A 17,429-nucleotide genomic window follows, 5' to 3' on the forward strand; every position below is an offset into this window, starting at 1 on the left:
ATTGGAGATTGATTCCTACCTACTCAAATTTTAGTTCATGAGAATACTTTGTCACCTAGTGTGTTATTAATGTTTTGGCTTCCCTACCCTACTTCCTCTGTTTGTTTTTATGGCGGGCTTTAGGAAGTTAAAAAACATATGGTATACCATTTTATCTTCCTAAAAGATATGAGGAAAAACCACATTTCTGAAATGTAGTTAAGAAAGTGATTTTGAGCATCAACTTTAGACTTAAGAACGAAAAACTTAGCTCTTTGTTACATGATCTTTGGCCACTGATTTATTCTTAGTCTCCATTTTCTTACCTGTAGGAATGATGTTCAAAATTCTTAATAATTGGAGTAGTCCATGTGCTGATGGATAACAACAAACACTGTGACTAATAAAAATGGATGGCTTTGAATAACTGGTTCAGCTGTATCAGTATGAATTGACTGAAGACCAACAATGCTCATCTGTGAAACAAAATTGTAATTATATATGTCTTGCAGTTTTGTGAGGAATAAATGTAATAAATGTTTGTAAAAGGAATTTGGTGCAGAGCCCATGACATAGTAAACACTTAATAAATGGTATTTATTATTACTGTTATTTATCAAAAATTGGGAAACACTAATATACTCTGTAAACTTTTCCTGGATGTTCTCTTCACTTTTCACCTTACCTGCTATTGTCAAAGAGTACTCTATTCTCTGAGTTTTCATAAAACTTTAAAAATCATTAATATAGCATTTTATCACATTTTCCCACATTGTATTTAGTGGTAGAAAAAGGAATGATATTCAAAATATCATAACAGAAGCTGTCTATAATGCCAGACCTTTGGTTGCTGGATAATAGGATGTCATATGGGTCTCAGAGATGGGACCTAGTTGTGCCTAAGGTTATTGTTGTGGGTTAGGGAACTAGGGTCTTATGGTATCAGCTATTTATCAACTAGTACAGAAATATTTTGGCATCCTATTAGTTAATAGGATCACACTTGTGTGCCCTGGCTGAACTTAAGCTGTTAGTATATACAGTTTGCATCTCTCTTTGTGGCTAGGACTTTGTCTGACACAGATAATCAATATTCACTTGCAACAGGATTAAGAACATGTGTGCACATGAAAGAAGCAGTTAAATGGGGATGACAGAAATGGGGGGATCAGATAATGATCTTAGAGGAGGGAACACTTTCAGAGAAAGTTTCCACAGTAAATAACAGATATTAGTAAGAATGTTTATGCTTTTTAAGTGGAAGAAAGCATCAATGAAGATATACTGACAGTAAATCTGTCAAAAATAAAACCAAAAATAAGCAAAACTAAAAGCAAAATAAAAGCAAAAATAAAAACCAGCCACACCTAATGAGGTAAAAAACACTCACATCTGATGGGCACAGTTGGTGTATAAAGTATTTGACAAAATCATCTTCTAGAAGTAAGAGGGAAGAACTAGAGAATGCAAATTTAAAGACAGTTGGTTTGCAATAACTTTGGTAAAACTTGTCCTGGAACATTTGACAACTAAATGAAAAGATTCAAGAGAAGTTTGAAAGTCCCAGGTGAAGATGCTCACACAAAATTTTGCTCTCACAAAATAACAATGGGTCTGATTAAAGCTATATTTTAACTGAAAAGACAGCATGCTTGCCACAAAATTATAGAGATGGAGAATAGATTAGTGGCTTCCAAGGGTTACGAGGTGGGGGTGGGGGCAGTAAAGACAGGAATTCACTGGCTATGAAAGGGTAGCACCAGGGATCCTTGATTGGGATGGTGGTTACATGAATCTAAACATGTGATAAAACTGAATGGAACTACACACATGTACACACACACACACACGAGTGTGTGGAAAACTGGTGAAATCTGTAAGTTCTTAGAGTATGCCAACATCAATTTCCTGGTTTCAATATTGTAGTATAGTCAACAAAAGATGTTATTATTGGAGAAAGCTGGGTCCTGGTACACAGGACCTCCCTTTACATTCTTTTTTTAAGCTTCCCGTGAATCTATAATTATTTCAAAATAAAAAGTTTTTTAAAAGACTACCCACAGCATACATGTAAACTCACATAAAGTTTATATAATTTTAGAAATTAGCTGTTACTTTTCTCAGTTCTATGCTTTGTGTCACAGTATTTCCTCAGGGGGAAATGTTCTTTTCCTTTGTCTAAATCCAGCCTGTCTTTTTAGGACATCTTCCAGGAAGCTTTACCTAATTTATTTTTTCCTTTAAAATTTTTTTTTAAATTTTAATGTTTATTTATTTTTGAGAGAGACAGACAGAGTGTGAGCGGGGGAAGGGCAGAGAGAGGGAGACACAGAATCTGAAGCAGGCTCCAGGCTCTGACCTGTCGGCACAGAGCCCGACGTGGGGCTCAAACTCACAAACCATGAGATCATGACCTGAGCCAAAGTTGGACACTTAACCAACTGAGCTGCCCAGGTGCCCCCCCTTCTTTTGTTGAATAATTCTTATGTCTTAAATACCTGATTCTCCACGCATTTGTTTCTCTTCCTCTCACAAGTTGATGGTAGTTGTTGAGACACACTACCTGGCATGAAGAGCTCATTACCCTACCTTCTAGGAGCTCCCTCAGTTCAAGAGAACTGTCTCACTCATGGCTATGTTCCTTTCCTAGAGTGGCCAAAATCCTATGGCTGACCTCTTGCCTCTCAGGATGTCTTGGAATGTTGATTCAATCTTCAAAATGTTTAATGTTTGTGGGATCTCTAGTGATAACTCCTTTTTCATCCCTGATACTGTTAATTTGTGTTTTATTTCTTAATCAGTCTAGCTAGCAATTTATGGGTTTTGTGGACATGTCAAAGATCTAATCTTTGGTCTTGTAAATATAATCTGTTTTTAGTTTTCTATTTCATTGATTTATACTTTTATTTTTATTATTTCTTTCCTTCTACTTTCTTTGGCTTTACTTGCTTTACCTTTTCTAGTTTCTTCAGGTAGAAATTTAGATCATGAGTTACACATTTCTTCTTTTTTAAAACAAGTATTTAAAGCTATAAATTACCTTCTAAGTAGCTACGAATATTTAGGGATTTTCCAGGTATTTTGCTTTACTTATTTCTGATTTAATTCCATTATTGTTAGAAAACATAATGTATGATTTTAATCTTTTACAATTTATTGAGATTTGTTTCATAGCCTGGAAATGATCTATCTTTGTGAACAAATCATGTGTATTTGAAAAGAATGTGTATTCTACAGTTGTCGAGTGCAGTGTCCTTTATAGGACACTTTATGTTACTTTATAATAACAGGTCAATGTGGTTGATAATACTATTCAGACCTTTAAGTCTTCACTAAATTTTAATCTAGATCTCATACTAACTACTAAGAGAAGAGTGTTGAAATCTCCAACTATAATAAGTTAAAAAAAAAAAAGGAAAGAAAGTTCCAACTATAATTGTGGATTTGTCTGTTTCTCTTTTCAGTTCTGTCAGTCTCAGCGGTGGTAGACAGGAGATAATGTCTCTTTTCAATTTTTGAGTCTTAGATACCTTAAAAGCCTGCTCCACACATGTGTGTTTCAGGTGTCAGCCAAAAATATGGGCAGTTTGTACACAGAATTTGGTCTTCTTCCTTTTTGACTTCTTTCCTAATTGGGACTTCCTTTCTTAGATTATTCCCTACTTTCCAGCTATTCTAGTCCCAAACTCTGTCTCCTGGGACTGAGGATAACAACTGGGATTCTCCCTCAAAAAAAAGCCATACAAATGGGAAGTTGACAGTGTTTCATTTCTTTTTTTTTCTTCTTTTCCTTCTTTCTTTTCTTTTTCTTATTTTACAAAAGGATTAACTCCTCTCCGGTATACATCTTCTTGTGGTGTTCTCTCTTTTACCTTCAGGTAGTTATTTTTTCTACTCGGTCCAGAGTTTACAGTTATTACCTACAGGAGGGCTAGTCCAATAGGAAGTACTCAGCTACCACTAGAAGCAGAATCTCTTATTTTTTTACTAATGTCTGTTAAGATCTGTGCTCATTTCTCTCATTCCCAATATTGGTAACTTGTGTCCACCCCCACCCCTTTTTTTTTGATTGATCAGATCTTTAGCTAGAGGCTTACTAATTTAGTCTTTTAGAAGAAGCACATTTTCTATTCAATTAATTTCCAAAAGTATCTTTATTTCGTTCACTCCTACTTTTGTTTTTTTTTTTTCTCCTAATTTCTTAAAGTGGGAGTCTAATTCATTTTAGATTTTCCTTTTTTCTAATGAAACATATAGAGCTATGATTTTTCCCTCTAAGCACCACTTTCACTGTGTTCTACACATTTTGATATGTTTTTATTTTTATTCAGTTCAACATATTTTTCAGTTTCCTTGTGATTTCTTCTTTGACCCATGGGCTATTTAAAAATATGTTGGGGGCGTCTAGGTGGCTTAGCCAGTTAAGCATCAGACTCTTGATTTCAGCTCAGATCACAATCTCAGGGTTTGTGAGTTTGAACCCCATGTTGGGCTCTGTGCTGACAGCATGGAGCCTGCTTGGGATTTTGTCTCTCTGCCTCTCTCTCTCTCTGCCCTTTCCCTGCTCATGTTCTCTCTCTCTCAAAATAAATAAATAAACATTTAAAAATGTTGTTTAATTTCAAAATATTGGGAGTTTCCCCAGATACCTTTCTGTTACTGATTTCTAATTTAATTATATTCTGTAATATAAATATGATTTGATTATATTATTCTAATTTAATTGTTATATAATTATATTACAGCTAGATAACATATTAAGTAATTTTAATCTGTTTAAATTTATTGAGATTTATGAACCAGCATAATAAAGATACATTTTGCTTTTTACAAAGTAATCCATAAATATTAATAGGTCAAGTTGGTTGATAATGTTTTCAAGTCTTCTATACACTCACTGTTGTTTTTGTCTAGTTGTTCTATTAATTGCTGAGAGATGAAGGTTAAAATCACTCACTATAATTGTTGATTTTCCTAAGTCTCCTTTCACTTTTTGTTTCACATATATCAAACCTCTGCTGTAAGTTGCATACAAATTTAGGATTGTTAGATCTCTTGACAACCTAATCTCTTTATCATTACAAATTGTTCTTATTTTCTACAGCATATTTGAACAGATGCAACTTTATAACCAGACTATAGTAAAGCATGTAATTCCCATAACAAATGTGTAGAACAAGCATAGACTTTGCATTAAAGGTGACATTCTGTAAGAACAAAGAACTTTCCCAGGGTTAAAAAACAGGATATCATGGTGGAATTTCTTGTAAACAAACTAGTCATCATTCAATCTCATGATGATAGTATACAAGATAAGTAAGAAAGGACGTTCATTCCAACCCAGCAAATGTTAATTTTGTTAGTGTCTTTGACGTAAATATTGTCTGTTTACAATTAATTTTATGACAAGATGTAGTGGCATGCTTAATTCTGTTTTCTCAAGGCCCCTGTGTCAAAATTTTCCCTATTCTCTTAATAGCTGGATACTTCCTTAACGTGATAAAAGATAAAAGATTTACCTCAGTCTCCCAAACCAGCAGCATACTTAATGGGAAAACTAGAGGTATCCCATTAAAGGTAGGAACAAGACAAAGAATCCCACTGTCTTCACTATTATTAAATATTTTTATTGGAAATAACTAGCCAATACAATTAGATATGTGAAATTAGAGGTATAAAACTTGGAAAGGATTAGGTAAAACTCTATCTCAATGATACTGTAATCATAGAAAATCTAAAAGAATCAACTCCAAACAATAAGACAACTTAGTAAGGTAGTAGAACATTAATATGCTGAAAATGATATTTCCATATATATGAACAACCACCATATGTAGTAACTATCCAGATTTGATAGTTCTGGGCTGCTGCTGAAAGATAGACTGGATATGCTGGATTAGCTCCTGTCACTATTGAGTGCATTTCTCAAAATAGACATTTCACCACTTAATAGTGCCCCACATTGACAGCACTATAGTCAACCCCTCTCATCTCTCCACCTCCTATCCCTGTCCTGGTTCCTTATAAGGTAAGAGGTAGCAAAACAGATACTTTTCTTAAACATATAGGAAACAGAGAGTATCAGATTGGATAATTTTGGCTATAAGAATTAGAAACTCTGTCTCAAGCTGACTGGACAATAATGATAACTAATATTTTTGAGCACTTACAACATTACCAGTGCTATCTAAACTCATTTAATCTTCATACCACCTCTATCAGAAAATAGGGAAACGTATTAGATAACCCTACAAGAACTTCAGAAAGAGGGTGAGTTCCAGCTTTGGAATGACATTTCTATCACTTCATTCAGTTGTCCTCAGCATCAGCTTTATTCTCTTGTGGTTGGCAAGATGGCAGCATGGGCTAGATGTTTCCACATCAAGAGGACAATGTGTTAGAAACTGCCCTAAGCAAGAAATGGAAGTATTTTCCCTTCAGTCTGATTGAACCAACTTGTATCACTTGCTCATCCTTTGACCAATAACATTCTTAGAAGAATTCAGTATGGTTATTGTTTTAAATTTAATTAGTATTATTTTTTAATGCTGGGAATAGGATAGCCATCTGAACAAAATATGAGTTTTGTTACAAAGGAGTAAGAGAGGAATAAGTGTCTGTTGGATACATACCAACATTATTCACTGTATTTTGAACTCCATATTAAATTTAGGTTAAAACTTCAGCAGATGTAAGTCCAGTGATAGAAATGTAAATTCCGAGTTTTCAAGCAAATGGTCAAAGAAAGTATATTTTATGCTTCCCTATTGGGAAAGTAAACATGCAGAACTAATTGATCCAGAGTTCATTTTCATGAATATTGCATGAAATACACATACACAAAACCTCATAAGGTTTTTGTTATTTGATTTATTCTGTGAAATATAAAACTTCATGTAAGGCACTGCGATCTTAATCTTTCTTTGGAAATTTAAGAAGTCAATAGTTAGTGTCAGATTGATGATGATTATGCAATGGATGCCCATTTTATTTCCTCTGTTGTACTCAAATAGTCCTTATAAGTTCAAGCACCTCAAAATTTGATTAAATTCTTCCTAAACAGCTATTCTGGAGATTCCTAATTTAAAGACAGGCCACTTTGATAATGTGCTCTTTAGCCAGGAGACTCCAAAGTGATGGAACTTATGTACCACAACCCATTTGTTGCATGGGAAGAAAATAATAGAACTTCAATTAAAATTTTATCTCAGTTTTTAAAAACTCTACTTTTGTGAAAGTTTTTTTTTTAAGTTTATTTCGAGAGAGCAAGAGTAGGGGAGGCATAGGTGGGGGGAGAGAGAGATAGAGAGAGAGAGAATCCCAAGCAGGCTCTGCACTCTCAGCACAGAGCCTGATGCAGGGATTGAACTCAAGAACTATGAAATCTTGACCTGAGTGGAAATCAAGGGTTGTTCACTTAACCAACTGAGCTACCCAAGTGCCCCCTGTGAAAGTTTTATTGTGTGCACAATATATATCAATACCATACATAGTACACGTATATAATTTAATTTGATTTTTTAAAGTTTATTGATTTACTTTGAAAGAGAGAGCTAGAGGGAGAGAGTGTGCATGCAAGTTGGGGAGGGGCAGAGAGAGGGAGAGAGAGAGAATCCCAAACCAGTTCCCCACGGTCATCGTGGAGACCAATACAGGACTCGAACTCAGGAACCATGAGATCATGACCTGAGCCGAAGTCCAATGCTTAAATGACCTAGCCACCCAGGCGCCCCTTATTTGATTTATTTATTTTTTTTTAAATTTGTTTAATGTTTATTTATTTTTGAGAAAGAGAGACAGAGCATGAACAGGAGAAGGGCAGAGTGAGAGGGAGACACAGAATCCAAAGCAGGTTTCAGGCTCTGGGCTGTCAGCACAGAGCCCCACGTGGGGCTCGAACTACTGAGCCATCCAGGCACCCCTCTTATTTGATTTCTAATAGGGATGTTTGATTAAGAGTTTGAAGATTACCACCTTAGATTAAACTTGATTAGTCTGGTTATGGAACACATCAAATTTAGGGGACTGACCAATAGAGAGACTCTACTTCTTGGACTTCACATTTGACATTAAAAAAGTAAAGGATGGTTAATAGGGGTGATGACAACAGTGAAAAAATCAAAATGAAAATAAGGATAGTTAACAGTTATGGCTCATTTACAAAGTGCCAGACACTAAGTGATTTACATCCTCTTTACAAATCTATGAGGTAAATTCTGTTATTACCCATTTTACTACTTAACTCATGGAGTTTAAAGCTTTTTCTTACCCCTGCATTCCCTGGAGCATAGTAGGGTTAATAAATATTTGGTGAATAAAAGAAAATTTAGTGTTGCCAAATTTCTCAGCTAAATGGGGCAAGATGGACTTCAGAGCCAGAATGGGATTCAGATGGCTTGAAACCACATCTTTGTAATGAGGGAGAATAAAGTAAATTGAAGGCAAAGTACAAGCTACTGTTCCCCCCACCCCCCACCGGGATATGTGTGACATTCCTCAGGCACTCCTGGCTGCCCAAGAACAAAGGAAAGAAAACAAATGGTTAAATAATAGAGGTCACAGTCATACAGCACAAGAGTCTCCATCAGTTTACAAATATCTTAGTAAATTATAAGAAACAGGCAATCTTATCAATAGCCTAATCTTCAGAAACCCATAGACTCAGTTTCCTGCAGAAGTTCCTAGTATCACCCTCCCTTCGGCAGCGATGTGGGAAAGAAAGACAAGAAGGAAATGGCAGGTAAAATTAAATTTCCTTAAAACCTACAGCCCACTGACGAATACTTGAGACAAACACAGAGTACAACTTTTTTCCAGGAACCCCCTACCATCCTAATGTTAACGCCTTACTAGAGGAAAAACAATCTTAGCTTGATAATAGCAAGGCCTCATATCTTACGAGTTATCTTTAGCATGGGAAAGTCCCTCTGCAGGCCTCCCTTGTATCTTAACCTCCCCTAATTCCGTAGTATATAACCAGTTGCTCTTCACAACCGCAGCGCAGCTCTTTCTGCCCACAGGTCCTGTCCCCGTACTTTAATAAAATCACCTTTTTGCACCAAAGACATCTTCAAGAATTCTTTCTTGGCTGTCAGCTCCGAGCCCCACCATCACCCCAAAACATCATCACTTGGACTTCAACTAAAGCTCCAGATCCTATGAGGAGCAATAGAAGCCAGGGGTTTAAATTTCCTCGCCTAGCGCTGCTGGACTGAGTATGCTGGGGACACAAAACAAAAAGAGAGGATCTGAAGAGACGACTCCCTTCCCCGTGCGGGGACCGAAGATGAAGCCACAATCTACCATTCTCAGGCTGGAGCGCCAACTTGGATGCCCTAACACAGAGCGCAGCGCTGGAGCGGCTGGCGCACCTCGGCGCTCTAGCCCCTGGAGGATGACGCACTGGAAGTCTCAACTGCTCTCTGCGGGGCTTGCGGGCCTGCGGGCTAGTCCCACCCACTCTTCCACTTCCGGGAGGAAAGCACACGCTTTTGGCTGAATTGTGTTTATATCTCTGACAGGTTAGATGCTCTGCGGGCCCCAGCGTCCCGGTCTCTTTTATCCCCGGAAACGTTTGTCCCCGCAGTCTGGGCTGCTGCGTTTGTGTGCCACGTGGGTTTCGGCAAGGGGAATGCCCTTAGGTATCACCTCCCAGCGGCTTGCGCGGTGGCTGGGTCGCGACCTCCCTGCTGCTTTTAATTTTTTTTTTTCAACGTTTATTTATTTTTTGGGGGGACAGAGAGAGACAAAGCATGAACAGGGGAGGGGCAGAGAGAGAGGGAGACACAGAATCGGAAACAGGCTCCAGGCTCTGAGCCATCAGCCCAGAGCCTGATGCGGGGCTCGAACTCACGGACCGCGAGATCGTGACCTGGCTGAAGTCGGACGCTTAACCGACTGCGCCACCCAGGCGCCCCCCTCCCTGCTGCTTTTGGTTGGTGCATGGGAGCCTTTGGTGGGCTCAGCGCCTTGAGATGCTTCCTCACCCTGTGGTTATGAGACCATGAGGAGCTGACAGTGGCCTTCCTTTGCAGTCTCTAAGACCACATTTGTGATGAGTTGGAGTCCTTTCAAAGAGGTAGAACAGGGCACTTAGTTGGTGGTCCTAAGTTACAATACTGAGGAAGACCCTGCCTAGATGATTGTATTAAATAATTTTCTGATAGTGGTCATAGTGAATTTTGTCCCCATCACACTTGAGGTCCATACAGGGTTTTGACTATGGGAGTGATTTTAGTGCCGGGGCCGGCATTAATGTGTATGTATGGATGTCAGTCTGTGTGTTTGTGTATGAGGGGGTGCGTTGTGTGTAATAATAAAAATCCATAAAGATTAGGTGTTGAGGCGCTTCTGAGTTGTTTAGTCAGTTAAGGTCTGACTCAGGTCCTGATCTCACCGTTAGTAAGTTGCAGCCCTACGTTGAGCTCTGTGCTGACAGCTCCGAGCCTGGAGCCTGCTTTGGATTCTTGTGTCTCCCTCTCTCTCTGCCCTTCACCTACTCATGCTGTGTCTCTCTCTGTCTCAGAAGTGAACAAATATGAAAACAATTTTTTTTTAAAGATTCTTACATATTAAAAATTTTTAAAAATGTTTTTATTTATTTTTGACAGAGAGAGCACGTGAGAACACACACACACACACACACACACACACACACACACACACACAAGCGTGGGGAGGGGGGTGGTGGTAGGCGAAGAGAGACAGGCAGGCTCCAGGCTCAGAGCTGTCAGAACAGAGCCCCACTCGCGATTGGAACTGGTGAAATCAGGACCTGAGCCAAGTCGGGTGCTTAACCAACTGAGCCACCCAGGCGCCCCAGATTCTTATATTTTGATACTTGCTTCTTGAATCTACACCCAACTCTTACTCATTCTTACCTGTGGGGTATTGCTCTACTTGTAAGGCATTTTATTGCTCAATTTCACCTTTGGATAGAAGTAATGACTCTCTACTTAAACTTTGCATGTATAAAACCCAAATCTGATTATGTTATTACCATCCTCAAAATCTTATTTCCCTGCCCATTGATTCAGGATAATATAAATTCCTTAGCCTGGCTTCCAGACTGTTTTCAAGGTCTTGCTCATGCTGAGTTTTTCAGTCTCATCTCCTTTCACGGAAAACATGCCCGCACATATACATTGCTCCAGCGATGCCAACATGCAGTAATTTCATCACTTTGGGTATGAAAGTTTTATAATGGTTTATCTGCCTTTTGAAATTTATTTTTCCATTCCATCAGATTTTTTTCGAATTCCTGATATTTCTAGGCACTGTTTTAGGAGCTAGGGATATAATAGAAAAAAACAATCCTTTAAAAAAGTAACAGTTTGATTGAGATATAGTTCACATACCATAGAATTTACCCATTTAAAATATACATTGATTTTTAGTACGTTAGCAAAATGGTGCAACCATCACTGCAATCAATTTTAAAGTATTTTCATCACCCCCAAAAGAAGTTCTGTACCTGTTAGGAGTGTTTGGATTTTTACTCCTACCCCACCCACTCCTAGCCCTATGCAACTACATCTACTGCCTATATATATGCCTATTCTGGGTAGTTCATAAAATGATATTCTGCAATATGTGGTCTTTTTTGGTTGTTGTCTTTCACCAAATGTTCATGTTCATCCATGTTGTAGCTTGTTTTGGTACTTCATTCCTTTTTATTGCTAGATAGTATCTTACTATATGAATATACCATCATTTGTTTATCCATTGGCCAATGGTAGACATTTGAGTTTGAGCTGTTATGAATAATGGGGGTGTGAAAATTCATGTACAAGTTTTCGTGCGAACATCATGTTTTCATTTCTCTTGGGTATATACTTAAGATTAGAATTGCTGGGCCATATGGTAACTCTACATTTCACATTTTGAGGAACGGCCAAACTGTTTTCTAAAGCAGCTGCAGTTCCCATCAGCAGTATAGGAAAGTTCTGATTTCTTCATATCCTTGCCAACACTTGTCATTATTGTTTTTTTTTTTTTGATTCTAGCCATCCTAGTAGCTGTAAACTGTATCTCATTGTTTTGATTTTCATTTCTCTGATGGCTAATGATGTTGAGCATCTTCTCATGTGATATCGGCCATTTGTATATCTTTGGAGAAATGTCTATTCATATCCTCTGCCCATTTTAAAAATTAGGTTGTCTATTCATCATGGAATTGTACCTATATACTCTAACTACAAGTCCTTTGCCAGAAAAAATGAGGTTAATTTTTACTCAGGTAAAAATCAGGTCTGTGGGGGTAATTCAGAGAGTGAGTTGATGACAACTTTTATGTGTGGAAGACCAGTCCTAGGAAACCATGCTGTGAAGAACCTGTGAGCAGCATTTTAAGAGTTGAAAAATGAAGCAGGGGGAAACAGTTTTTGTAATTTGTCCATTCCCTATTGAGTTTCACCTTTTCCTTATTGATTGGTAGGAGTTCTTTGTGTAGAGGTATTAATCCATTGGCTGTTGGATATGTGGCAGATATTTTCAGTCTATTTGCCTGTTAACTTTGTTTTGTATCTTTTACTATACTAATGGTTTGCATTTTTGTGTTGTCGAGACTGCCAGTCTTTTCCTATAAAAGGCTTCCAGGTGAAAGTTGGGGATACTGTTCTTAAATTATAGGAGTTACAGAAACTGACACTGGTTAGCATTAGTATCTGAGTCCCAGGTACTATATTTAACTTTATAGCTTTCATTGTTTCAGACACCGATGCCTCCTTATCTCTCTGCCTTGAAACAATACTATAATCTACTTTAGCTTTGTTGGTTCATTTAATTTTCTATTTGAAACAGATTCCTAGATGTTATTCCCTTATTCTCTTATTCATGTTTAATATACTGCATTAGATTTTGGAGAACTATATTGGACAGTTGGTCAAATAGTAGGTACTTACCTCATACCAGCAGGAGTTTATTTGAAGATTTTGTGTGTGCAGGGCTTGAATGTAACTATACTGTATTCTATATATTGATTGGGACATCCTGGAGATAGTTTTAAAAAGTCCTACTAAAATTATTTTCATATTTTTCTCACTTCATTGGATTAAAGGTAGTGGGAATATGAATATTTCTAGGATCTCTGAACATTTTGAGAAACTGAGGAAAGCTATATAACATAGCTTCCTAGAAAAAATTGCATCTCTATTTTACATACAGTGTCCAAAGCTTCATTATCACCCTCTGGCCTGATTTGTTAGGAGGACTCTATATTTCTTGATCCAGTGTTTCTTTTTTGGTTGTTTGTTTTAATTGTGGCAAAATATACATAACATGAAATCTAGCATTCTAACCATTTTTACGTGTACAGTTCAGTGACATTGAGTACATTTATGTTATTGTGCACTATCTCCACCATCCTCTCCAGAACTTTCATCTTCCAAACTTAAGCTCTGTACTCATTAAAGTAATAACTCTCTAGTGCCCCTCTCTCCAGTTGCTGGCAGCCACTATTCTGTTTTTTGTCTCTGAGTTTGGCTATTCCAAGTACCTCATATAAGTGGAATCATACAGTATTTGTCCTTTTGTGTCTGGTTTATTTTACATAACATAACGTCTTTAAGGTTCATTCATGTTATAGTATATTGCGGAGTTTCCTTCCTTTTTAAAGCATATTCCATTGTATGTATGTATCACTTTGTTTATCCACTTCAAATTATAGTTGATAGATATTTGGGTTGTCTCCATCTTTTGGCTTTTGTGAATAATGCTGTTATGAACGTTGGTATACAGATATCTGTATTCTTTTGAGTGTGAACCCAGAAGTAGAGTTGCAGGATTACAGGGTAATTCTCTCTTTAATTTTTTGAGGAATTGCACATATGCTTCAGTGATTTTTGTCATTCACATAAAATATGAAGTTTAAAAGAACTATGTAATTTAGGCGTGTATTATCACATTTACCTTTCTATAAATGTAAATTCAAGGAGCCATTTCATAATTGAAGGGATATAGAAGTTTTTGTCTTAAGACATGTGGATCTTGGAGTTTATTAAAATTATTAGATTTTGGAAGGGCGCCTGGGTGGCTCAGTCGGTTGAGCGTCCGACTTCAGCTCAGGTCACGATCTCGCGGTCCGTGAGTTCGAGCCCCGCGTTGGGCTCTGGGCTGATGGCTCAGAGCCTGGAGCCTGCTTCCGATTCTGTGTCTCCCTCTGTCTCTGCCCCTCCCCCGTTCATGCTCTGTCTCTCTCTGTCTCAAAAATAAATAAACGTTAAAAAAAATTAAAAAAAAATTATTAGATTTTGGATTAAATGAATGTTTTACCTGGACAGTGTCCCAAATCCTAAACATCTTTGTCATCCATGCTCTGTTTTTGTTGTGGTTGTTGTTGTTGTTTGTTTCTTTTTTCCTCAATTCTATGTTTTTAATCTTTGGGGGCAAGTTACCCATGATGGCATACTCTAAAATGGAGGTGATTTTGCATACTTGTATAGTTCCAAAGGTCTGGATTACTCTATTATTCTGCTCTTCTAGGTGAATATTTTGGCAATTACTCTGGTATGCTGTGACTACTGCTGCTTCTGATAGGTGAGATTTCTCCCCCACTGCAAAAATATCCATGATATTTATTAGTGAAGAATGTAGGTTGCTGTTTACTGTGGGGTATGGGCTGTAACAGTGAGGAGGGAATATTAAACAGCAGTTTGTGAAAGATGTTGCAGTTGGAGGGCAAAGGGGTTAAGGAGGGTCAGGCAGGCAGCAAGCAATTTCAATTTTCTAAGGTTTTGTTGAACTATACTATTGCCTTTTTTTCTACATTTGCCCATTGGTCTCAGGGAGGTCACAGTTGTTCAGAACGGTCCCAATACCCACAAAAATTTATAGTTCAAACATCAGGGGAATAGTTGAAAAAATAATGGTACAGGAATAAATATCATTTATTTCATTCTTTTGCATGTAGCTGTCCAGTTTTCCCAGTACCAGTTTTCTCTGTTCTTGCCTCCTTTGTCATATACTAATTGACCATATAAGCATGATTTTACTTCTTCCTCTCAATTCTGTTCCATTGACCTGTGTGTCTGTTTTTGTGCAAGTAGCATACTGTTTTGGTTACTGTAGCTTTGTAATATAGTTTGAAATCTGAGATTTTGATACCTCCAGATTTATTTTTTATTAAGATTGCTTTGGCTTTTTAGGTCTTTTGTGGTTCCATACAAATTTTAGGATTATTTGTTCTAGTTCTGTGGAAAATACTATTGGTATTTTGACAGAGATTGCATTGAATCTGTAGATTGCTTTGGGTAGTATGAACATTTTAATAATATTAATTCTTCCAATCCATGACCACAGAATATATTTTCATTTATTTGTGTCATCTTCAATTTCATTCACCTGTTTCTTAGGTTCCAGAGTACAGGTGTTTCACTTCCTTTGATAAATTTATTCCTTGGCATTTTATTCTTTATGATGCATTGTAAATGGAATTTTTTCTTAATTTCTCTTTCTGCTAGTTCATTATTAGCATATAGAAATGCAACAGAATTCTGTATATTAGTTTTGTGTCATGCAATTTTACTAAATTCATTTACTCTTACAGTTTTTTTTGTTTTGTTTGTTTTTGCTTAGTCTTTAGGGTTTTCTTTATGTAGTATGTCAGCTGCAAATAGTGACAGTTTTACCTTTTCTTTACCAATTTAGATGCGCTTTATTTCTTTTTCTTCCCTAATTTCTGTGGTTAGGACTTCTAGTACTATGTTGCATAAAAGTGGCAGAAGCGGGCATCTTTGTCTTGCCCTTGATCTTAGAGGAAGAGCTTTTAGCTTTCACCACTGAGTATGTTATTAGCTGTATGTTTTTCATAAATGGCCTTCATTATGTTGCAGTATGTTTTGTATATTCACTTTGTTGAGAGTTTTATCATGAATGGATGTTGAATTTTGTCAGGTGTTTTTTTCTGCTTCTATTGAGATGATCATATGATTTTTGCCTTTCATTTTCTTAATGTGATGTATCATGTTGATTTATTTGTGGATATTGGACCATCCTTACATTCTTGGATAAATCTCCCTTGATTATGGTGAATGATCCTTTTAATGAATTGTTGAATTCAGTTTGGTAATATTTTGCTGAGGATATTTGCATCATGCATCATGCTCATCAAGGATAGAGTGTGTAGCTTTTTTGTTTTTTTCTTTCTTTCTTTTTTTTTTTTTTTTGTATTTGTCTGGTTTTGGTATAAAGATAATGTTAACTTAAAAAATGAACTTGGAACCATTACTGCTTTAAGTTTTTGGAGTAATTTGATTTTTAAATGTTTAATAGAACTTACCAGTGAAGCCATCTGGTCCTGGACTTTTATTTGTTGGGAGTTTTTTGATTACTGATTCAATTTCATTACAAGTAATCAGTCTGTTTACATTTTCTATTTCTTCCTAATCCTATTTGGAAAAATGTATGTTTTTAGGAACTTACATATTTCTTCTAGGTTGTCCAATTTGTTGGAATATAATGTTTGTATAATTTCCACAATCCTTTGTATTTCTGGTGTGGGTTTCTGGTGTGGGTACTTCTATTTCATTTCCGATTTTATTTTAGTCCCCTCTCTCTTTTTTTCCTTAATGAGCCTGCCTAATTTTGTTTGTCTTTTCAAAGAATCAACTTTTGGCTTCATTGTTCTTTTTTGCTGTTTTTTAAAGTCTCTACTTCATTTATTTTCAATCTCATCTTTATTTTCTTCCTTTTACTAACTTTGGGCTTTGGTTGTTCTTTTTCTATTTTCTTTACTTATGCAGTTAGATTGTTTGTTTGAAAATTTTCTTGTTTCTTGACATGGACCAGGCCTGTATTATTATAAACTTCCCTCTTAGTACTGCTTTTGTTGCATTCCAAAGATTTTGAACCATGGTGTTTCCATTTTCATTTGCCTCAGGTATTTGATTTCCTCTTTGTTTTTTTTGAGACTCATTGGTTGTTTAGTACCATGTTTAGCCTTCACGTGTTTGTGTTTATTTCTAGGTTTTTTTTTTTTTTTTTTTTGCTTGTAATTGATTTCTAGTTTTATACTGCTGTGGTTAGAAAAGATGCTTGAATTGTTTCAATCTTCTTTAATACTGAGATTTGTTTTGTGACCTAACACATGATCCATGCTGGAAAATATTTCATATGTATTTTAAAAGAATGATGGGTCTTATTTGTTTTTTTTAATTTTTTTAAGCTTTATTTTATTTATTTATTTATTTTTTGAGAGAGAGAGAGAGTGAGCGAGCATTAGTGGGGGAGGAGCAGAGAGAGGGAGACACAGAATCAGAAGCAGGCTCCAGGCTCTGAGCTGTCCGCACAGAGCCTGACACGGGGCTCAAACCCATGAACAGTGAGATCATGACCTGAGCCAAAGTCAGATGCCCAACTGACTGAGCCACCCAGGCGCCCTGGGTCTTGTTTTTTTTTATCCATTCAGTCACCCTCTGCCTTTTAATGGAAAATTTAGGCCACTTACATTTAAA

The sequence above is a fragment of the Lynx canadensis genome, chromosome A2 (genome assembly GCF_007474595.2).
Source record: "Lynx canadensis isolate LIC74 chromosome A2, mLynCan4.pri.v2, whole genome shotgun sequence".
Classification (NCBI taxonomy): Eukaryota; Metazoa; Chordata; class Mammalia; order Carnivora; family Felidae; genus Lynx; species Lynx canadensis.